The 24,956-nt window shown below is 44.0% G+C and overlaps 1 pseudogene; it reads left to right on the forward strand.

Annotated features, from left to right (window-relative positions):
• LOC148136360 (putative G protein-coupled receptor 139) overlaps window positions 1-24,956 on the forward strand; it is a 201,122-nt pseudogene that overhangs the window by 58,979 nt on the left and 117,187 nt on the right.

The following is a 24,956-nucleotide window of genomic DNA, read 5'->3' on the forward strand; positions in this document are numbered from 1 at the left end:
TGCCAGGTCTCTGTTTGAATGCAAACCCACAGCACTGTGTTTTACTCTTTACTGTCCTGTGGAACAGCTGAGCCAGCCACTCAGTTCACGATTGGCATTACATGCTGGCCTGACCAGGTCTGCATACATTCCGTGAGGGCAGATCAAAAGGAAAGATAACTCCCTTCCTCTGCCTCTATCCCATATTCCTGCAGCTGATTTCCATTCAGGTAGGTGGCCATTCACTGTTTTAGATGTATTCTTTGTGATTGAGTCTCTCCCCAAGAGTGATGTCCATCTCAATCGGCACCTCTGGTGCTGGCTTTATTGATGCTAAACTACAGATGTAAGGATGTTTTAAATTCCCCGTCAGAGGCAGTGCATTGTAAATGAATGGTTTTCTGTGTCACATGAAGGAAATGGAGCGAGCTAAGTGAGGGAAAGGAATTATTGTGATCAACTCTGAGAGCGTTGTTGAGGCAATGTTTGGGGTGTTGTGGACAGATTTTATCTTCTTTATAAGGAGTGATCTTCGTACCACAGAGAGAATGAACAGGAGTTCCACCAGATTAATCCCTGGGATGATGGCACCATGAGGACTGAGTAAAGGTTGATCTGTAGCGCTGTAGGATAATAAGAGGTGATTGCATTGAACCTTGAGGGGTATGGACAATCACTCCTTATGTTCGAAACAGACAATGAGAAAGCGATAAATTCCATGACTGTTGTTTCACTCAGGGTGTATGATTCTGGATAGTTGAAGTGCCTCTGAGGACGTCATGCCTACCCACTCCAACCCCCACTCCCCACAGTGATTGGGAGAGATAGAGAGGTCCGGGTTTTGAATCATCTCTCCTCACATTAATACAGTGCAGTTGGTGTGTGATCCTGCACTGAATGTCATATTATCCACCACCCTGACAGTAGCAACAATACCTTCATTCTAAAGCAGTCAACTATTTCACCAGCTTCTGACCTTCATGAAGAACATGAATCCATATTCTCAGAGATGCAAGGTTCCTCCTTAAGGTTTAGACCATAAGACTATAAGACATAGATGCAGAAATTAGGCCAGTTTGCCCATCGACTCTACTCCGCCATTCAATCATCGCTGATAAGTATCTCAAACTCATTCTTCGACCTTCTCCCCGTAACCCTTGATTCCCCGGGATAATAAAAAAAAAACTATCTCCGTCTCAAATATAATCAATGACCTGGTCCCACAGCTTTCTCTTCAATAAATTTCAAAGCTTCACCATTCCCTGGTTAAAGAAGTTTCTCCTTATCAACTTTCTAAAAGATGTTCCCTTTAAGCTAAGGTTGTGTCCATGGGTCCTAGTCTCTCCTACCAATGGAAACATCTTATGAACATCCACTCTGGTCATTCCGTATTCTGTATGTTTCAATGACATTCCCTCTCTTCCTTCTAAACTTTATCAAGTATAGACACAAACACACAAACATTCCTCATTCTATAAACTTTTCACTCCTATGACTATTCCCGTGAAAATCTTCTGACACGCTCCAGGGACAGCATATCCCTCCTGAGATATGGGGCTCAACAGTGCGCGCAACACTCCAAATGTAGTCTGACCAAAGCTGTATACAGCCTGTTCTTATATTAAATTCATCTCCTAATAAATGCCATCAATAATAAATGCAATTGCTCTCCTAACTACTGCCTCAACCTGCAAGCTTTCCTTAAGAGAACCCTGCACTAGAACTCCCAAGTCCCTTTGCACTTCAGATTTCTGAATTTTCTCCCCATTTAGAAAATGGACCATGCCTCTATTCTTCATGCCAAAGTGCATGACCTCACACTTTCCGACGTTGGAATGCATCTGCCAACCCCTTTACTGGCCAATTCCTTCTTCAGCCTCTCCGCCTCCTCTATACGACCAGTCCATCTGCCTATCTTTGTATCATCTGCAAACCTAGCCAGAGTGCCCTCGATTTCATCATCTAGATAGTTAACGTAACAAGTAAAAAGTTACAATTCCAACACTGAGCCTTGTGGAACACCTCTTGTCATCTGCTGCCATCCTGAGAAAGACCATTTTATCTCCACTCTCTGCTTTCTGCCGGACAGACAAGCTTCTATTCATGCCTCTACCTTGCCTGTAACACCACGGACTCTTATCATACTCAGTCAACTCCTGTGTGACACCTTGTCAAAGGCCTTCTTCACGTCCAGGTGGTTAACATCCATTGGCTGTACTTGATCGAGCCTGCTCATTTCTTCTTCAAAGATTTCCAACAAATTTGTTAGCCATGGCCTTCCCTTGATGGAACCATGCTGACTTTGTCCTATTTTACCAAACACTTCCAAGTATTCAGAAATCTCATCCTTCACAAGGGATTCCAGGATCTTACCCATGACAGAGGTTAAGCTATTCATTGTGTTTTTAAAAGTCTTCTTTTTCCTTACTCCCTAGGTAAAAACGGATATCACTTTAGTAGGTTTCCAATGCTACGGGATCGTTCCTTTCTCGAGCGATTCCTGAAAAATCACCACCATCACTTCCACTAACACTTCAGCTATCTCCCTTATAACACAGGGATTTAATCCCTCTGGTTCAGGTTATTTAACCAACTTTAGGCCATTCAGCTTTTTCCTAGAATATTCTCCATGATGGTGGCCACCATACTCAGCTCTAGCCGCTCACTCTCCTGAATGTTTGAGATATTATTCGTGTCTTCCACCATGAAACTGATGCAAAGTAATTATTCAGTTCCTCAGCCATTTTCTTGTTCCCCACTACTATCTCTCAGTTTCATTTTCCATGCCCACTTTTGCCTCTCTTTTGTACTTTATATATCGAAAGAAACTCTTGCAGGCTTCCTTTATATTGCTGGATAGCTTACCCCCGTATTTAATAATCTCCCTCCTTATTTTATTTTTTCTTCTGTTTTGTCTTCGTAAGTTTCCCAACCCTCTAGTTTCCCACTGCACTTTAACACATTGTATCCTTTCTCTTTTGCTTTTATGCTATACCTGACTTCGCTTCTCAGTCGTGGTCACCTCATTCTCCATGTCCCATGCCTCTTTTTACTCGGGGTAAATCTCTGCTGCATCCTGAATTACTGCAAAAATCTCCTGCCATTGATGCTCCACTGTCTTTCCTGCTGGGCCCTTCTACCAGTCAATTCTATCCAGCTCCTCTCTCATGCCTCTGTAATTGCCTTTATTCAGCTTTAATACCATTACCTCTGGTTCTAACTTCTCCATGTGAAATTATAGAGTAAATTCAATCATATTATGATCACTGCCTCCTATGATTTCCTTCACCTTAAGCTCCCTCACCTAGTCTGCCTGCACAAGCTGCTCCAAAAAGCCATCTCATAGACATTTCAGAAATTCCTTTTCTTGCAAACCACATCAAGCTGAATTCCCAGCCTACCTCCGTAATGAAATCCCACATGATCACTGCAATGTTGTCTTTCCTACACATCTTTCTAGCTCCTGGTATATCTTGCACCCCAGCTCCTGACTACTGTTTGGAGGCCTGAATAGAACTCCAACTACTTGTTTTTACCATTTTGATTCCTCAATTCTACTGACACAGTTTCTACACCATTTGACCTTACTTCATTTCTTATTATTGATTTAATTTCATTTCTTACGAATAAAACAACCCCCATCCCCTCTGCCCAACTGCCTATCTTTTTGAATATTCAGCTCCCAATCCTGATCCACTTGCAGCGATGTCTCCGTGATGGCGACCTGCCAATGTGTGTATGAGTCACAAGCTTATTTATCATATTCTCTATGCTGCATGCATTCCGATATCACAGTTCAGCCCGGTATTAACCATCCCTCTTCTTATCGTCATTTGTTTGTCCTGAAAGTTTGAAGTTTGATTGCTAACACTTTCCATACTACCTGCGTCCGTACTGGAGATTTGAATAACTTAGAGTCATAGAGTCATAGAGATGTACAGCATGGAAACAGACCCTTCGGTCCAACCTGTCCATGCCGATCAGGTATCCTAACCCAATCTAGTCCCACCTGCCAGCACCCGGTACATGTCTCTCCAAACCCTTCCTATTCATATACCCATCCAACCGCCTCCTAAATGTTGCAATTGTACCAGCCTCCACCACTTCCTCTGGCAGCTCACTCCATACACTCACCATCTTCTGAATGAAAAGGTTGCCCCTTAGGTCTCTTTCATACCTTCCCCCTCTCAAATTAAACCCATGCCCTCTAGCTCTGGACTCCCTGACCCGAGGGAAAATACTTTGTCTTTTTATCCTATCCATGCCCCTCACCATTTTGTAACCCTCTAAGATCATCTCTCAGCCTCCAACACTCCAGGGAAAACATCCTCAGCCTGTTCAGCCTCTCCCTGTAGCTCAAATCCTCCAACCGTGGCAACATCCTTGTAAATCTTTTCTGAACCCGTTCAAGTTTCACAACATCTTTCTGATGCGAAGGAGACCAGAATTGCACGCAATATTCCAACAGTGGCCTAAACAATGTTGTGTACAGCTGTAACATGACTTCCCAACTCCTGTACTCAATACTCTGACCAATAAAGGAAAGCATACCTAACGCCTTCTTCTTGAGTTCTGCAGTCTTATCCCCTCCTTTCATTCGGGTTTTCTAATTTTCTCTTTACCTGACACTACCCCACCCCCATTTACCTTAAAGTCCAGTCTACAGCCCAGAGGTATGCGATTTGCTTGGTCTCTGGTCCCAACAAGGTTCAGATGAAGACCGTCCGATCATATCAGTGCCGTCCTTCCCCAGTACTGGTGTCAATGTCCCATGATACAAACCCATTTCTCCCACAGCAAACTTTGAGCCACGAATTTTCCTGCTGACCGTGTGCTAATTAGATCATGGCTCAGGCCGTAATCCAGAATTATTTCCTTTTTGGTTCTGTTTTCTAATTTAGCTCGGAGCTCTTCGTATCCCTTAGCAGAATCTCTGCCCTAGTTTTACCTCTGTCGTTGGTACCTACACAGACCACGATCAATGGATCTTTACCCTCCCACTCCAAGTCACTCTGCAGCCCAGATGAGACATCCCTTACCCAAACACCAGTTGGTAACGTAACATTCAGAGCTCTCAATCCGGGTCACAGAGAATAGTGTCTATACCACTAACTATACTATTCCCAATTACAATAACATTTCTCTTCTCTTGCCCCACTTGAAAGCTTCCCTCAACTTGGTGCTGTGGCCAATCAGCTCATCCTCCCTGCAGTCTCCAATCCCATCCACATAGGGAACAAAACTCTTGAACCTGTTAGACATGGACAGAGGCTGAGGCTCCAGGAACTCTACCTCCTGGGTCCCTCCACCTGCCTCACTCATAGCCAAACCCTCCGCTTTCTAACCGCTGGATGACTTTGAGTCAGTTGATCTAAGGAGTATAACTGTCTCTTGAATCACAGCATCCAGGGAGCTCTCCCCCTCCCTGATGCATCGCAATTTTTGAAGCTTAAACCCCAGCTCATCGACTCTGAGCCAGAGTTCTTCTAGCATACAACATTTATTCCAGACATAGTCACTGGGATCCACAGTGGGGTCCACCACTCCCACATCATGGTGAAACAACACATCACCCGACCCTCCATCCTTATTTTATTTACCTACTATTGAATTGTTCCTTTACAATTTTTAGTTGTTTTGTACATCTGCTTACGCAAGTTGTAACCAATAAATTAACATGATTCAATTTAACACCAATTCAAATTTTACACACGCCCTATTAGCAAATGAGATCACATCCTCCCTTTATCAAACCTGCTCATTATCTTCTGATAGAATTCTGACAGAATAGTCAGCGGGACCATTCCTTGATGAAGCCATGCTGACTCAGCCCTATTTTACCATGCACCTCCAAATACCCTGCAATCTCATTGCTAGCAATGCAATCTAAATCCCTAATAACGACCGATGCCAGGCTAAATTGCCCGATGATTTCCTGTATTTTGCCTTTCTTCCTTCTTTCACAGAGATTTTACATTGTCCATTTTCCAGTTCTCGGGGACTTTGTCTGATGATAGTTATTCCTGAACAGTCACGACCAGTGGTTTCACAATCTCCTCCACTAATTCCTTCAGAACATTGGTTGTTATCCTTCCAGTCTGTGTGATGTATCTATTTTCAAATATTGCAGCTTCCCCAGTATCTTCTCCTCAGCGCCGATCACGACACCCATCCCTCACCCTTGACTCGCTTGAAGTTCTGGAATGTTCCGAGTGTCTACCATTGTGAAGATTGATGGAAAGTACCTATTCAGGTCAATCTCCAATTCTTTGTTCTCCATTTCTCTGCAGCCAGCCTCAATTTCTGGTTGTCCAATGTTCACTCTCCCCTTTTATATATCTTAACAAAACTCCTGCAATCTCCTTTTCTAAAGCGAGCCAGCTTGCATGTTTCGTGTTCACCACTTTATTCCTTCTTATATTGACCTCTGCTGCTGTACAAAGGCTTACCAATCTTAGACAGGCTGAGTGAGAGCATTCCAGTTAACTGGCTGTCGAAAATATACTAATGTAACGATACTAATCCTATTGTCCATCATTGAATAGCGCGGTGACACAACACTGCTGCCTCACAGTGTCAGGGACTCGGGTTCAATACCAATCTATGGACTCTGTCTTTCTGGAGATTTTTCAATCTTTGCATTGGGAGAATTTCCTATTTTCTCTCTCCACAGTATGTTTCTGTGTTTGTTTCAGGTTTCTGCCATCTACAGTATATTTGCTTGTGTTTGATGGAGAATTGCTGCAAATATGACGGGTTTATTGTAAAAGTGGCTCTGGTCCTCAGGCTTCCTGAGTGCTTGGGAATCTTGGTTGAAACTTTATTGCTGGAACAGCACAGCAGGTCAGGCAGCATCCAGGGAACAGGAGATTCGACGTTTCGGGCACAGGCCCTTCTTCAGGATTCCTGAAGAAGGGCCGGTGCCCGAAACGTCGAATCTCCTGTTCCCTGGATGCTGCCTGACCTGCTGTGCTGTTCCAGCAATAAAGTTTCAACTTTGATCTCCAGCATCTGCAGAACTCACTTTCTCCTGCTTGGGAATCTTACCTGGCTACTTATGTGAGTGCATGTCCCTGACTACCTACTCTGTCTCTCTCATTCACTGAGTCCATCCGTCACTGCATGCAGACTTTCATCGAGCCACCCCGGGATTCCCCACACCCCATCGCCTGGCACTGGATGCTCCCTATGCAGGGAGCGCACAAAGACACTGGGCACTTTCTGACCCGCTAGGGATGCGGGGTAAAGACCCAGCCACTAAAAGGAACAGAATAGCTAAAATCCAATTGAACAGCAAAGCAGAGTAAACAGGCTGAAGGGCACCCATCTGTTATGACATTTTCTGGTCTTTTGAACTAACTTCTGTTTATCCTCGTCCATCTTCAAATAGATGTTCCATAAGTATACCTTGTCACACAAGTTTGGTGGAGGTGATAGATATCAGATCCTATAGTCATTGCGACTGATTGGTTGGGCTCCACTTTCCTGGTTAATGAGATCACACTTAAGTTTTTATTGTCAAGTCTATCCATTTTAAAGTAAAGGTCTTGCCGGAGTTGTACTGAAATGATACTTGAATGTTGGAGAGGCTAGATTGTGCCACGTGCCATTGAGGTTAGGAATAGGAAGGTAGTCCGATTAAAAACATGGCCAAAGAGCTGGTAGAGTAGGCAGCACTTCCAATATGTTGATCATTGGCATTCCCGGGTCGGTAGGATATACACAGGAAGGACGGGATGCATCGGAACTGGCAGCAATCTCCGATATGTGGGTCATTGGGATTCCTGGGTCAGTATGAAGTACACTAGAAGGACAGGATGGACGTGAACTGGCAGCAATCTCCTGGCAGGCAGGTTTGCTATTGTCACTCAGGAGGTTTTAAACTAGTGTGGCGGTGGGGGGAGGGGGTTGGAGAGCAACAGCAGTACATCCACAAGCACAGTGACTGAAGAGCAGTTGGAGACGAATCCCAGTACATCTAAGACCAACAACAAACTGGCAGTGTGGAGTGAACACAATGGGATGAGCAGTCTGAAGTGTGCTGATTTTAATGTGAGCAGTATGACAGGCAAGACAGATGAGTATATATAACTATGATATAAATATTACAGAGATTTGGTTGAGAGAGGGATCAGAAAACAGTCAATCCAATGGGTCCAGAGCGAGCTAAATAATGTGCAGTGAGAGGCTGGAGATGGTTAATTGAAGCAGAATAATTATCCAGCAGTTTATTGGAATTGGACAGTGTGTGATGCAATGTACAGGTTTAAGGGACAAGGTAGAAACTGAAATTGTCTGTTTACAATATTTTCTGCTTTACTGATAGTCCTTTGAAATCTTATGTTACCAGAGATTAGACGAGGAGAATTTACATCAGGGAAACTCAAACCAAATATCAGGTCAGGGTCTGATGGAGTTTGGATGAAGTGTATTTATTTCAATGCAAGAATTGTTATGGGTAAGGACGATGAAATGGGAGCCTGAATCCATACATGGGACTATGATGTTGCGGCTTTACAGAGACTTGGTTGAGAGAGGGAAAGGATTGGCCGTTCAAAGTATCCAGGGTTTCATTGGTTTAGGCGAGATAGAGAAGAAGCTAAAAGAGGTGGACGAGTTGTTTTACTGATCAGGGAGAATGCTACATCTGCACTTGAAGAGGACATACAGGAGGGATCATCCACTGCAGCAATATGGGTAAAGCTCAAAAATAAGATGGATGCAAGAACTGCGTTATTATAATCTCTCCAACGGCCACGGAGGGATTGAGGAACAGATATGTATGTCGATTAAGGAAAGGTGTATTAAAAACAGAGTGGTCATAGTGACTTTAATATCCCCAATAATGACTGGAAGTCCCTTGGAGCAAGGGGCTTAGACGGGGCAGAATTTGTTAACGGCAGCAGTATGTGGATTGTCCAACGAGAGGAAGACCCATACTGTATCTCGTATTGGCTAAAGAGCCTGGCAAGGTGACTGACCTTTCAGTAGGACATAATTTTAGAAACAGTGGCCACAGTTCCTTCAGATTTAAGATAGCTATGAACACGGATATGTCAGGACCTTGTGGGAATCTACTGAATTGGCGGAAGGCAAATTACGTCAGCATCAGACAGAGCTAGGACGTGTCAATTGGGAGGAGCTGCTGTCAGTCAAATCCAATTTTGTACGTGGGAACTGCTTGTTAAATCCTGACAGCAAAATCATCTCGTGAACGTTCTCCCAACTGCTCGAATTTCTATCTTTTCTTTTGAACTGATATTTCAAAGCCGCTGCATATCAGACAACAGGAAGAGATAAAGGATGATGCTGCACTGTGTCCTTCGCAGTATCAGCTTGTCTCTCCAAGCACCTTAAGTCTTTATTGTGGGTCAGAGAACTTCAGAATTGCTCGAGTACTGAAGGAGGCCATTTAGCCCATTGTACACCGATGAGCTCTCCAACAGCACAATTTGTCAACAGAGAGAACAGAATGTCTGTGTCTGTGCGTGTGTGCGTGAGAGAGAGAAAATTTAACAGAGAAAAAAGGAAGTGAAGAGAGATAAAAGGAATGGAGAGAAAACGGAGCCACAGAGTGAGTGAGAGCAAGGGGTGTCAGACGAGTCTGAAGTTAAATCAGAATTCAGCATGAGGAGAAATACACAGAAATTTCATTTAGAAACTCCCACAGACTGCAAGCCCTTTGTCTGGTGCCGTACCCTGTGAGCACTATGCTGTCATCCTCGATCACTTATCGCCAATAATATCACAGAACCGGGTTGCTGACGCTGAACAGGATCCAAAAGAACAATAGATCAGTTTCAGGGAGAAGGTGAATTAATTTAAATATTCTGGGCCAACCGGAACTTGTAGTCCCTCCAGACACGGTGTGAGAGACAGGGCGAGAGATTCTCACTGAGGGGGATCACTGACAGGGGGGAGATCAGCATCTCAACTGGGGGTCAAATAATGACTGATAAAGGTTGAAACCCTCGTCCGTGGTGTTTAAATTCACATTTCAATTCATATAACTCCACATCGTCAGTGTATTTTAACAAACTTGCATCTTTGTAGTTTTCATATTTTGGTATGTACAGAAAAGCTTGTTTTTTGTCCCTTTATTTTGTGTTGGGACCAGAGTCCGATTGAATCCTAACTACGGCTGTAGACAGAGGTCTAAACTGATTAGGAGTGTGTGTGTGTTGGCAGAGTAGGGGGTCCGTTATAAGGTTTAATTAGAAAAGAGGAGGTAAATGTACAGAGCTCAGGAGAGGTTATTAAAATCTCCAGCACAGGCGCAAATAAGACAGAGTGTATGGAAAGTGTAAGCAATCAGACTTCAAGCACACTGGACAAACAAATAACAATGAGAAGAGGAACGGTTAATACAAGATTGAAGGGGTTATATCTGAATGCACGCAGTATAAGGAATAGAGTAAATGAACTTGTGGCACAGATTGAAATTGGTAGGTATAACGTGATGGGCATCACAGAGAAGTGGTTGCAAGGGGATCAGGATATTCAAGGACCATATATCCTATCGAAAAGACAGATAGCAGAGGGAGTGGGTTTACATTATTAATAACTGAAATTAAATCAAAAGTAAGAAAGGAAGTAAAGTCAGATGGTGTAGAATCTGCGTGGGTAGAATTGAGGAATCACAAAGATAAGACAATCACAGTTGCAGACTTGCACAGACCTCCAAAGAGGAGTCAAGAGGGTACACGATACACCAGGAGATAGAAATGATCTGTAGGAAAGACAAAGTTACAGTGATCATAGGGGGATTTCAATATGCAAGTGGAATGGGAAACCAGGTTGGGAGTGGATCGCAAGAAAAGGAATTTGAGGAATGTCTATGGGATGGCTTTTTGGAGCATCATGTGGTGGAGTCCACTCGGGAACAGATAACACTGGATTTTATGACGCAGGCTAGACAAGGGAGCTTAAGGTGAAAGAAAACTTCGGAAGCAGTGATTAGAACATGGTTGAGTTTATTCTGCAATTTGAGAGAGAGAAAGTAGAATCAGAGTTAACAGTATTTCAGCTGAATAAAGGCAACTGGAGAGGCATAAGGGAGAAGCTGGGTAGAATTGACCGGGACAGGGGTCTAGCAGAAAACAGTAATGGCAGGAAATTCCAAGATTAATGCAGGAGACACTGCAGAGATACATGCTGAGCAATAAAGGCATGGTACAGGGAGAATGAGGCAACCAGGGCTGACGAGGGAAGTCAGTGATTTCATATAAGTAAAAGCGCAAGCAATGTGAAGGGCAAAGGGAAACTGGAGAATGGGGCCAACAGAAGGCAAGGAAAAATAAATAATGAGGGAGAAGATTAAAAATGGGGGTAAGCTAACCAGTAATATAAAGGAAACTTTAAGAGACTCTTTAGATATATAAAATGCAAAAGAGAGGTAAAAGTGAATATGGACCATTGGAAAATGATCCTGGAGAGACAGTCGTGGGAAACAAAGAAATGGCTGAGGAACTTTGCATCAGCCTTCACGGTAGAAGACACGAGTAATTTCTCAAGAATTGAAGAGAGTGAGAGGGCAGTCCTGAATATGGTGGTCATCGCCAAGAAGAGCATGTTAGAAAACGGAATGGCCTGAATGTGGATAGCTCACCTGGACCAGTTGGACTACACCCCAGCCTTGTAAGGGAGATAACTGAAGAGTTAGTGCAAGCGTAAGTGGTAATCTTTCAGGAATGACTAAAATCAGGAAACGGCAAAGTGGCCGTATATGACACCCCGTTTAATAAGGAAGTTAGGTAGAAGATGGAAAACTGCAGACTGATTAGCCATCCTTGGTTGTGGGTAACATCTTTGAATCCATCGTGAAGGATGGGATTTCTGACACTTGGAGGTATTTGGTAAAATAGGACAGAGTCAGCATGGTTTCATCAAGGGGAGATCAGTCCTGCCAAACAGGCTAGAAAACAGTGACGGAGTAATGAGCAGATTAGATAAAGGAGAACCAATAGATTTTATCCATCTGCACTCAAGAATCCTTTGACAAAGTGCCATGTCTGAGGCTACTGAGAAAGGTATGGGCCCATGGTATTAGAGGCAAGGTACTAGCATGGATAGAAGTTTGGCTGCCTGAGAGAAAGCATAGAGTAGAGATAAAAGTGTTCTTCTCAGGATGGCAACCAGTGACAAGTGGTGTTCCACAAAACTCAGTGTTGGGACCACAACTTTTCACGTTGTACATTCATTATCTATATGAAGGAACTGAGGGCATTCTGGCTAAGCTTTCGAACAGTGCAAAGATAGATAGGGGAACTGGTAGCATTGAAGATGTGGTTCGGCTGCAAGAGGGTGCTCTCGTGCATCTCCTCAACTTCCCACACCTCCGCCCTTGCACTCCACCCTTCCAACTACAACAAGTTCGAACTTCTCTGGTGCTCGCCTTCCATCCCACCAACCTCAGGATACAATGCATTATCCTCCGCTATTTCTGACACCAACAGTTAGACCGAACACCAGAGATATACTTCGCTCCCCACCCCTATCATCATACTGCTGAGACCATTCCCTCAAAACTCCCTCGTTAGGTTTACACGCCCCCACCAAGCCACCTTCCACTCCCAACACCAACCCTTGACGCTGCAAGAGATATGAAATCTGTGCCAACACCTCCCTCCTCACCTCCACCCAAGGCCCCAAAGGATCCTACCACATCAGGCAGTGAACATACTGTGCATCCAAACACCTCTTCTAGTCAGTCCATTGCTCCTGTCTCCTATACATTGTCGAGACAGGATGTCAACTTACAGAACGGTTCAGGGAACACTCTTGGACACATAAACCCAACAACCCCACTTCCCTGTGGCCGAATACTTCAACTCCCCCTCCCACTCCACCAAAGCCCTGCAAGCTTTTGGCCTCCTCCACTGCCAAATTCTAGCCACCTGAAATGATGGAGGAAGAACGCATCATCTTTTGCCTTGGGACCCTCCAAACACACGGTATCAAGGACAATTTCACCAGTTTCCTTATCTCCCCTCCCTCCACCTTATCCCAGATCTAACTCTCCAACTCAGCACCGCCCTCTTGAACTGTCCTACCTGTCCATCTACCTTCCCAAGTATCAAATCCAACTTCCACTCTGACCTATCACTATCATCACCCACCTTCATCTAGCTGTCGCCTTCGAAGCTACCTTCCTCCCAGCGCAACCCCCTCCCCCTCATTTATCTCTCTGCCCCTTCAGCCCACCCCACATTCCTGATGAAGGCTTTATGCCTGAAACTTCGAATTCCTGCTCATCGGATGCTGCCTGACAGGCTGTGCTTTCATATGACCACACCTTTTGACTCTGATCTCCAGCCTCTGCGGTCCTCACTTTTACCTGCTGAAGGACTTTCACAGGTTTGGAGAGTGAGCAAAGAAGTGGCAGTGCAATGTGGGAAAGTGTGGGAAAGCATTTTGCCAGGATGAATAGAGGCAAGGACTATTTTCGATATAGCGAGCAAATTCAGAAGTCTGAAGGGCAAAAAGACTAGGGAGTTTAATCCAGGAGTCTTGAAAGGTAAACTTGCAGTTTGTCAGTAGTTAGGCAGGCAAATACAATGAAGGTATTTATTTCAAGAAGGCTCAAATGTAAAAGCAGGGATGTACTTCTAAGGCTCTACAAGGCTTTGGTCATGCGACATTTGGATTATTGTGCGCAGTTTTGCGTCCCATATCTCAGGAAGGATGCACTGGTCCTGGAGCGTTTTCCAAAGAGATTCACGAGAATGGTGCCAGGAAATAAAAGCTTAACAGAAAAAATATTTGAGGGCTCTGGGTCTGCATTTGGTAGAATTTAGAAGGATGTTAGGAAGTCTAATTGAAACTTACAGAATACTAAATGATCTGGGAGAGAGGAGATTTTGGGAAGATTTATCCAATGTAAGAGAGAGACTAGTACCCGAGGGGACAGTGGAAAGAGAAGACCTTTTCGAACAAAGATAAGGAGAAACCTCTTCAGCCAGACAGCCGTGAATGGATGGAATTCACTGCTACAGAGGGCTGTCGAGTCCAGCTCATTGAGTATATTTTGGAGTAGAGAAAGTGAGGGCTGCAGATGCTTGTGATTAGAGCTGAAAATGTGTTGCTGAAAAAGCGCAGCAGGTCAGGCAGCATCCAAGGAACAGGAGAATCGACGTTTCGGGCATAAGCCCTTCTTGAGGAATGAGGAAAGTGTGTCCAGCAGGCTAAGATAAAAGGTAGGGAGGAGGGACTTGGGGGAGGGGCGTTGGAAATGCGATAGGTGGAGGGAGGTCAAGGTGAGGGTGATAAGCCGGAGTGGGGTGGGGGCGGAGAGGTCTGGAAGAAGATTACAGGTTAGGAAGTCGGTGCTGAGTTCGAGGGATTTGACTGAGACAAGGTCGGGGGAGGGGAAATGAGGAAACTGGAGAAATCTGAGTTCATCCCTGCGGCTGGAGGGTCCCCAGGCAGAAGGTGAGGCGCTCTTCCTCCAACCGTCGTGTTGCCATGGTTTGACGATGGAGGAGTCCAAGGACCTGCATGTCCTTGGTGGAGTGGGAGGGGGAGTTAAAGTGTTGGGCTACGAGGTGGTTGGGTTGGTTGGTCCGGATGTCCCAGAGGTGTTTTCTGAAACGTTCTGCAAGTAGGTGGCCTGTCTCCCCAATATAGAGGAGGCCACATCGGGTGCAGCGGATGCAATAGCTGATGTGTTTGGAGGTGCATGTGAATTTGTTGCGGATATGGAAGTGTCCCGTGGGGCTTTGGAGGGAAGTCAGGCGGGAGGTGTGGGCGCAAGTTTTGCATTTCTTGCGGATGCAGGTGAAGGTGCCGGGAGTGAAGGTTGAGTTAACATAGAACATAGAACATAGAACATAGAACATAGAACAATACAGCACAGAACAGGCCCTTCGGCCCACGATTTTGTGCCGAACATTTGTCCTAGCTTCAGCACCCATCCATGTACCTATCCAATTGCCACTTAAAGTTCGCCAATTATTCTGACTCTGCCACTCCCACAGGCAGTGCATTCAATGCTACCACCACTCTCTGGGTAAAGAACCTACCCCTGACATCTCCCCTATACCTTCCACCCTTCACCTTAAATTTATGTCCCCTTGTAACACTCTGTTGTACCCGGGGAAAATGTTTATGATTGTCTACTCTATCTATTCCCCTGATCATCTTATAAACCTCTATCAAGTCATCCCTCATCCTTCTCCGTTCCAATGAGAAAAGGCTTAGCACTCTCAACGTATCCTCGTACGACCTCTTCTCCCTTCCAGGCAATATCCTGGTAAATCTTCTCTGCACCCTTTCCAAAGATTCCACATCTTTCCTAAAGTGAGGCGACCAGAACTGCACACAGTACTCCAAATGTGGCCTAACCAAAGTCCTGTACAGCTGTAACATCACTTCACGACTCTTGAATTCAATCCTTCTACTAATGAACGCTAATACACCATAGGCCTTCTTACAAGGTCTATCCACCTAAGTGGCACCTGGTGGGGGGTGTGGACCTGACGAGCGAGTCACGGAGGGAGTGGTCTTTTCGGAACACTGATAGGGGAGGGCAGGGAAATATATCCCTGGTAGTGTTGTCCGTTTGGAGGTGGCGGAAAAGACGGCGGATGATACGGTGTGCATGGAGTTTGGTGGGGTGGTAGTTAAGGACCAGTGGGGTTCTGTCTTGGTCGCGGTTGGAGTGGCGGGGCTCAAGGGTGGAGGAGCGGGAAGTGGAAGAGATGCGGTGGAGGGCATCGTCGACTACGTCTGGCGGGAAATTGCGGTCCTTGAAGAAGGATGCCATCTGGGTTGTACGTTTTTGGAACTGATCCTCCTGGGAGCAGATGCGGCGGAGACGAAGGAATTGGGAATATGGGATGGAGTTTTTTCAGGGGGCAGGGTGGAGGAGGTGTAGTCTAGGTAGCTGTGGGTGTCGGTCGGTTTATAGTAAATGTCTGTTTCGATTCAGTCACCCGAGAAAGAAATGGAAAGGTCTAGGAAGGGGATGGAGGAGTCTGAGACGGTCCAGGTGAATTTGAGGTCGGGGTGGAAGGCGTTGGTAAAGTGGATGAACTGTTCAACCTCCTCGTGCGAGCACGAGGCAGCGCCGATACAGTCATCGATGTCGTGGAGGAAAAGGAGTGAGACGGATGGGTTCTTGACTGTAAAGGGGATCAAGGGTTACAGGTAGAAAGTGTGAGAATGGGGTTGAGAAGCATAACAGCCATCATGGAATGGCGGAGCAGGCTCAATGGGCCTAATGGCCAAATTTCTGTTTCAATGTCTTCTGGTTGTATGGTTAATATTGGCTCTCCTCGTTCCTCATTGGAAATGTATCCTTGAATTTGATCTTCATATGATTTATGAAGAATACAATTCCATACTGATGGTTGGGAAATATCATGTTCCCTCCCTCCAGTCTCAGCAGCCATGCCCCGATATCATAATCACACTAAAAGTAAAATGCAGTGAAATTTACTTCAATACAGTTGATTGACATCGATAACATTAACAGCATGACCCTTACCTGCCCTGTCTGATCATTGAATAACCATCTGAATTGTATGTCACATCATATTCTCTGTTAACATATCCATGCCATTTGTCTGTTATCACTCATGTTGTCACAAGCAATTTTCTGTCAGATTATGGACTAGGAAAGTTGTCTACATATTTTACTGACATTATAATCACTTATTAGTAGTTACAGATTATATGTTTCGATTTATAAGCCGAGAAATTTGTTTAAGTTCTGACAATCCTTTGACATTACTGCCATATCTAAGGCAGATTGAATGATTACATTCAATCAATCTACCATCTCAAATATTTCTTCCTGTTCACCCCCCACACATCTCCCTTGCCAAATGTGTAAACTTTAAAAGTTCTTTTGAATTTTAATAAAACCATTATTGAATTCAAAGGGGTTAACTGGAGCTATTTGTTCAGTGACTGTGATTAATATCAATCTCAGTGGATCCTAATTATGGCAATGGAGAGTTTCCAAGGTTGAAATATAAATGGGCTCTGTTAAATGTGCTATCATATAGTGTGAGTAGGAGCATCACTGACAGCACTAACAGGGATCAGCAGATCGAGAGAGAGAGAGAGAGAGAGAGAGCGGGAGGAGAGATCAGAATCTGAGAACATTAGACTGGGATGTTCCAACAGTGGATCAGAATCTGAGAACATTAGACTGGAATATTCCAATAATGGATCAGAATCTGAGAACATTACACTGGAATGTTCCAGCAATGGGCAGGAGTTTCTCCTTTGGACTTTAATGGCTTTCTCGGCCTTGGATATCATTCGCATCACGGATCCAGGATATCCTTTGGATTATTCAAGGTGGTTACTACCCCATCCTTGCGATAGTTGGTATTCCTGGTAAGTCATTATATTTGTCTACTAAACTGGGTTGAACTCAATTTCTGCTCATGATATATAAATTTTGGAAAATGCAAGTCAATGTCTTCAGTTCCAATCAAAAAATCCTTTCCTTATAAATTATAACTGTCAAACTACTATTTATAAATTACTCACTGATGTGCGAGAAGGACACAGAATGTTCTCAAAATCCATAATCCATTTTGTCCTTCACGGAATTTCATCTCCATGTCCTCCCCACCTACCAGTCCTGTCCAAAACCACCATTATCATATCTCAGTCTCGTCTGCATTCTCAGTGTAACTTCTTAATGAACCATGATTTTTGCCTCTATTCAATCTGGATGCAACAGTTTCAAGTGCCTTCTAATCACACGGCCGTCACTAAATAATTGCTCTTGAGGATGTTTGACGTGTTCCCTGCACGTACAGGAAGACAGTTTATGATAGTCAAGTCATTGACTCATACTCTAGAGCCACAGAATAATAGTCTGTTGATATCTCATGAAGGAAAGTGGTGGAATTTAAAAGCAACCATTATCATTTGTTATAAAAGCCCATCTGCTTGCCTGAAGTCCTTTAGGTCAGTCAATGTGTCACCCTTCCCTAGTCAGGTTTCCGTGTGACTTCATTGATGAACATGTGGGTGTACTGCACCTTTAAACTACCTGACAGCACCAAGTCTTCTGAAAAATAGATATAATTTAACATTTCGTCGAACAACTCGATTAGCTCATTGTCTTGAGACAAAAACAAATTCAGCCAAACAGTTTAAATTATACCCCAAATGACCCACCTCCAATCAAGTTTGAATGTAATATCCTGATAATCTTGAAAGCCAATGACACAATCCAATAGTTTCGAGGTACAAGACCATGGAAAATTGAACAGTTGAGAGCAGAGCTGCCAAGCTACCAGCATACAAAGACTGCCTGAAAAATATCTCCTTTAAAAGTATGTTCATTGATTAGTAACTAGTGAAGCAGAATCCCCCAGAAGAAAAGAAGACAGGACTATGGAGAAGAAACGTAAGCTTCCTGGTTTTGAGATAAGAAGTTTTATTTGGTAAATCTTAATTAGGAGTCTTATCGGACTCGTATTGTGGAGGGGGAAAGGTCAAAGATAGGTTAGAGGAAGACGTCGGTAAATATTCGTTCGATTATTATTCTCTGCAATACTTTAAGAAATAAAGTTGTTAATTTGTACTTTAAATAGTTCTTAGACTCTAGAATTATCACACATTACTGCATTGGATAAATCTTTTCTCTGTTGCTGGTTTTAATTAAGCAGGAAAATTTATCCGGTGTTGTAACACTACAAACCCCCAGCAATGTGTTTTACTCTTCACTGTCCGGTTGAACAACTGAAACTGCAACTCAGTTTAAAATTGGCGTAACATGCTGCCCTGACGAGGGCTGCATACATCCTGTGAGAGAAGAACAAAAGTAAAGATAGCTCCTTTCCTCTGCCTGTTTCCCGTATTTGTACAGCCCATTTCTATTCAGGTAGGTGATCATTACATCCTTTAGGTGTATTCGATCTCATTGAAATTCTCCCGAGTGTGATGCACGTCTCCATAGGCAACTCTGGTGCTGGCTTTATTGATGCTGACGTACAGATGTAAGGAACTTATACATTCCATGTCAGTTGCAGTGCATAGAGAAATAATGGCGTTTAATAACACGGAAAGAAACGGCGATGTCTAAGTGAGAGAAAAGGATTATTGCACTCATCCCTGAGAATGTTGTTGAGGCAGTATTTGGCATACTGTGGATAGACTTTCTCTCAAGTCTCACCAGACTAATCTCTGGGATGATGACAACATGAGCAGTGAGTGAAGTTCAGAGAGAGAATAAGACGTGATTGTATTGAACCTAAAGGGCGATGGACAATAACGAATGATGTTCTAAACAGGCACTTATATGGTGATAAATTCCATGGCATTTTTTTCACTCGGGTCACATGATTCTCGATATTTTAAGAGCATCAGAGAACGTTCCACTCAATCACACCCGCTCCCTATTTCGATTGAGACAGAGAGGGAAAGAGAGAGAGAGACGTTCTGGCTTTTGAATAAACTCTGCCAACATAAATACAGTTCAACTGGTGCGTGATCCTGCAATGAACGTCATGCTATCCATAATCCTGACAGCAGCCACAATACCTTCATAATTATAAAAGAGTTAACTCTTCTCAGCAGCTTCTGACCTACATGGAGAACATGGATGTGTCTTCTCGGAGATGGGAAGTTGCCTCCTTGAGACTTGACACAAAATATTTGGGTTCCCTCCTCACTGCCAGCAAACCATGTTAAAGTAGCACTCGTTCTATAAACACTGGAACCGTGATTAACATCATGGAGACCTCTATCATTGCAGTCTTGGTTTCATTGGTTTGTTTGTTGGAATATCAATGACGCCCTCCTGCTCCTGTATAACTGTCCATGAAGCTGAATAGCCTCCTCCTGATCTCATGGAACATATTTAAGGGTCTTACTGGGCTCTGCCTGTTCCTGTTTAACATCTCGATGTACTGACCAGACCCCTTCTCTTCCTGAGGAACAGGCAGAAGGATTGAATGGGCTGTCCCTCTTCATTTTCAGTAGATTCCAGGGCTCAATGACTTCCACACATTAGTGTGTAACCAGCTTGAAATGTTGAATGAGCTCCTCTTTCAACTATGGAAATGTGCAGTGTCTGGCAGCGCTGTTACATGAATGTTACCGACACTTTAACAGCACAAACCGGAATGCTGTCCGGGTCTTGCTGCACATGGAGACAGGATGGTTCAGGAGCTGATAGGGGACAAGATGTTCTGAATATTGTATGATCTTCAGTCATCATCCCTCCTTTAGATCTTATGATGGGGAAAGACATTAATGGAGCAGATCAAGATGTTTGTGCTGAGGAAGCTAACCTAAGGATCTCCTGTAGAGATATCCTGGGGCTGATAGGATTGTTGACCACCGACCACAAACATCTTTCTTTGTGCTCTGAAAGACCCAGACGACTGGGAAGTTACACTTGATTCCCATTCAGCTCAAATAAGTGGGTGGTCCTGATGCCATCCTCAGTCAAATGCTGCCTTGATATCAAAACCATTCACTCTTTGCTGAGCCCCTGTGTTCACCTCTTGTTCATATTAATTAGGTGACGATGTATGTGTAGGGAGTGATTTCCTTTCACAGAGGATAATTACTGTCAGGAGTTATCTGGGCTGGAGAGTTATGGGAGCTACATCACTGAAAGTATTTAAGGAGATAGATGGATTTTTGACCTGCCAGACAGCTTAAGGGTGTGAAAAACTGGGGCATTAAAGAAGAGTTAATATCAATAGTGGATCAGCCGAATTACCTGATCCGGTTCCTTATGTCCTCATACTCTGTAAATACAAAGTTAATGATTGTAATTTTCCTGAACGTTCTGTTATTGAACGTTGCAATCAGTCAGAGCAAAGTATTTTGTGAGTCATCTCTGAGTGAGGTATGTGGGTTGTATTCACAGTGAGTCTGGGTCTATAATATGACCAACAAATAAAGCACAAGTTACAGAGAGGAGACACTCTGCAAAGATACCAGAGGTGTCTTTCGAACCCGGCCTGGATTTCCAAATAGCATTTCCAAACCACACCAAGCCGTGTGTGTGTGTGAAGTCTTGAGGGACTGAATGAGATGCTGTGTTACTGTGGACCAGGCATTTGGAGCAAGTGGCTTCCAACTGCTTCTTGCAGGAGCTGTGAGTGGTTGAATGGAACATAGGAACATATGACTGAGCAGCAGGAGTGGGTCATTAGACACTTTGTTACCGCTCCACCATGCAAAAAAATTATGGGTCATGTGACTGTGGTCTCCCCACATTTTTCTGTCTGTACACCATTTTCTGACAGTCATTTGTCTTTCAAATGTCACCAAATACAACTTTGAAGACATGCAAACATCCAGGCCCCACAAACTTCTGGGGAGGGAATTTTCACTTGGACAGCCCTTTCAAATGTTCTCATTTGTGTTCCAGCTAATGTTGGAGAGTCACTGTTTCCTTTTCCAGTCCCACTCCCCACTGGTTACACCAATTTTTAATGCAACCAGTTTAGTGATGTGGCCAATGATATCGGTCTCAGAGGAGGTCATTTTCTAGAAAAAATGTGAGACACAGAAAGTTGAACTCATATCAAATGGTATAATGACAGAGTGCCCCAAATGTTATTCTGCTTTGGAAGTTATTCTGTTCAAATAAGCTGCTGGTAGTGGGTTTCCTTTCTGGAACAGTTGGATTTGGCTGAATTCAGGCAGTGGAGAGATTCCAATGAATCCTCACCAGGAATCCTTCACAAGTGGTAAAGATAACTCAGGATTTTATGAACTGACACTCAGATATCTGGTAGAACAAAGTAAGAGAGAGGGATCAATTGGCTGCTGCTTCTCAGGCAGGGAACAATTTTCTCCCTCTCTGTGTTGGAACATAAAATGATGTCAACTGAACACCAAATTGGACTATGTGTGCTCTCCAGGAACATTCTCTGGAAAATCTGATTATGGATTAAATGCCGGGGCATCATTGCTGTTGTTGTACACAATTCCATTCACTCTCAAATAATGTCACCACTTTATAATTTGATGACATGCTTACATGTGTCTGTGTAATTTGTAAATATTGGTAGGTGTCTTCATACTATATGTCTTAATATCAACGCATCTTTTCCTTCAAATTTATTCTCTAGCTTTAGTCTCCCTGACAAGGGATAATATGCATCCAGCGAATGCACTTTTCTGAAAGTCATGGGTGGTTCAATACTATTTCTAGGCTAAGATCGAAATTGATTTTCTCCAATAACCAAAGGCCATCATTCCAGGAATGAGTAAAGGGAAACCTCTTTGAAATTTTCGAAAACAGTTATATCCTTTTATTTTATTGTTAGGGGACCAAAACTGCACATAGTGCATGAGGTGTGGTCTCAGCAATGCCCTGTACAGATGCAGTAAAACTTTCCTGCGATTAAACCTGATAACTTTTGTCAAAAACAGCATCATTCCACTTACCTACCAAATTACATGCTGCACGTGCAGACTGACTTCACATGATTCATGTCCCAGGAACATGGAAACCGCCTGTATCGCAGAGTTCTGCAATCTGTCTCCATTTAAACTGATTACCATTATTTTATCCTTCATGTCAAAGTACACTTCTTACCTTATGTTATTTCTACTGAAGGTTTGCGCACTAATCTTCCCTGTCTATAATCATATTGCAGACTACCTCCATTTGACGACACAATCAATGACCATCTTGGTGTACAAGCTAATTGAGCTGCAAGCTATTCCCACCCCTTCCTCCAGATCTTTGATACAGATTATTGGACGTTGATGACACAACAGTGATCTCTGAGGCACTCCATCAGATAGAGCTTTGTCGGCTGAAAGTAAACATTTCTCTCTTACTCTCTATTACCTGTTAGCGAGAGATTCTCTGTTACTGTGTAGCCGTTCAGGCGGGTTGAATGCCTCGCCCTGGGCTGTGTAATGTATTCAACGAGCTGAATTACTTCATTCTATATTCCTGTGTAATCCCTTAGAGGGGCAGAATGGTCTCCTCCTGTCTCATTGTAACCATCCTGTCTGACTAAATGGGGTGGTCCCCTTTCCTGGAACAGCATCGAGAGGTGGATTGCGGGAACAACACATGGGTAGGGGCAGCAATACATCTTTATAACAGTATCAAGGGTGGATTGAGGGAACAACACATGAGGTAGGGGCACCTGTATATTTCTGTAAAAGTATCGAGGGTAGATTGAGGGAACAACGCATGGGGTAGGGGCAGCAGTATATCACTGTAACAGCACCGTGGGACGGATTGCGGGAACAACACCACAGGTAGGGACAGGAGTACATCTCTGTAACAGCCTCGAGAGGTGGATTGAGGAAACAACACATGTGGTAGGGGCAGCAGTTGGCCATTCGGCGGCACCATTCAGAATGCTCATGGCTGATCCAATTGTGTCTGATCACCCTTCTCCTGTATGGTCCCGATAAACATTTACTCTCCTGTCCACAAAGATCAGTCGAGCTCAGCCTAGAAAATCCTCAATAGGAAAGTCTTCCCTATTCCCTGAGGATGAGGATACCACAGATAGCACAGCACTAAAGGGAAAGGGACATCCTTATTTCATTGTGGGACCCATTACTTTAAAACTGCGATAACCTCACATCAAATCACCACCTCTTTTCATAATCATAAACCATTCTGCCCTCCAAACCTGTCCCACATTCCCACTGACTCTTTCCAGTCAAATATGTATCAAACCCAACGTCTGCTGCTGTCTCAGAAAGTGAGTACCTGATAGCATAACACCACATGAGCAGGAAAAAAGGAGCAGAATTAGGCCATTTGGCCCATCGAGTCTGATATGCCGTTCAATAATTTTTTTGTATGTACCTCAACCTCATTCTCCTGCCTTCTCCCTGGAATCCTTGATCCCTGAAAAACCAAAAACGTACCGATTTGTGTCTTAATGACACTAGTGCTTGTGTCTCTGTGTGTACGTATATGTATGTGTGCATGTCCATATGTGTGTGTGTGTGTCCATGTGCTTGTTATCTGTGTATTTGTGTGCCTACATCTGTGTGTCTGTGCATCAGCCTCTGTGTTTCTATCTGTGTTTGTGTCTATTTGTGTGCAACTGAACATATCTCTCTGTGTTGAAATATGTGCATATGCCTATCTCCTTATATGTGCTGTGCATATTAGCATGTTGGGGTGTTTACCAATGCATCTGTGCATTTCTGTGTCTGCATCTCTGTGCAGTGAGGTATCTGTTTTTTGTTTGGGAGTGAAAGGACTGACGTTGGAACTGACAGTGGGTTTAAAGTGAAAACTGAAATTTGCTCTTTACTCGATTGATGGGAAGTGGATGTTTCAGAATCTCCACATGAGCCATCTTGTTCCTGTCCGGCTCATGCCAGGGTCCTCCCCAGATGGTGGGGGAAGGGGGTGTGTGGGAACAGATCTCAGGCACTCCACTACCCGCTTGGCCCTTTCTGTCCCATTCCAGGCAGTTTGCTCCTGGAACAGGAGAAAGGGAGGGAGGGAAAGTGGGAATGGGTGACCCTGCTGTTAGTGCTGGTGGAGGTGGGGCTGGGGGTAACGGTGTAGTTTCCAGAATAAGTCATCTGACAGTTGTAAATCCATTTAGTATTATTAGTAGGGGGGTATTGCGTAGGTGACAGAGAAAGTGAGGAACAAAGTTGCTGAATTCAATAATGAGTTTGGAAGTGCCTGAGCCTTATTTGCAGATAGAGCGCGAGCCTTGTTCGGGGGCAGTGCCATAACAGGTATACGGGGAGTGTGAAGGAGCAGATAGAATATGATGACCCTTATCCTGACAGAGCGGGGAATGTTATTGACGCTTGTCCTGTACTGTTGAGCATTTCTTCAAATCATCACTAATCTTGCTCCTAATCTCACCCTGTCTTTCCAAATGCATGTATATCTTATCTCTCAGAACCTTTTCAGGTCAGGTACCTAATACAGATTTTTGGTTTAGTGGTCTATCGCTCCCAGGTTTTTATTTATACCCCTTCTTGAGTAAGGGCACAACATTCACCACCCTCTCGTCCTCTGGGACCTCACCCGTTGGCCA

Source organism: Chiloscyllium plagiosum, unplaced genomic scaffold (genome assembly GCF_037043375.1).
Source record: "Chiloscyllium plagiosum isolate Xiang-an unplaced genomic scaffold, Cpla_swu_hap1 HiC_scaffold_46, whole genome shotgun sequence".
NCBI classification, from domain to species: Eukaryota; Metazoa; Chordata; class Chondrichthyes; order Orectolobiformes; family Hemiscylliidae; genus Chiloscyllium; species Chiloscyllium plagiosum.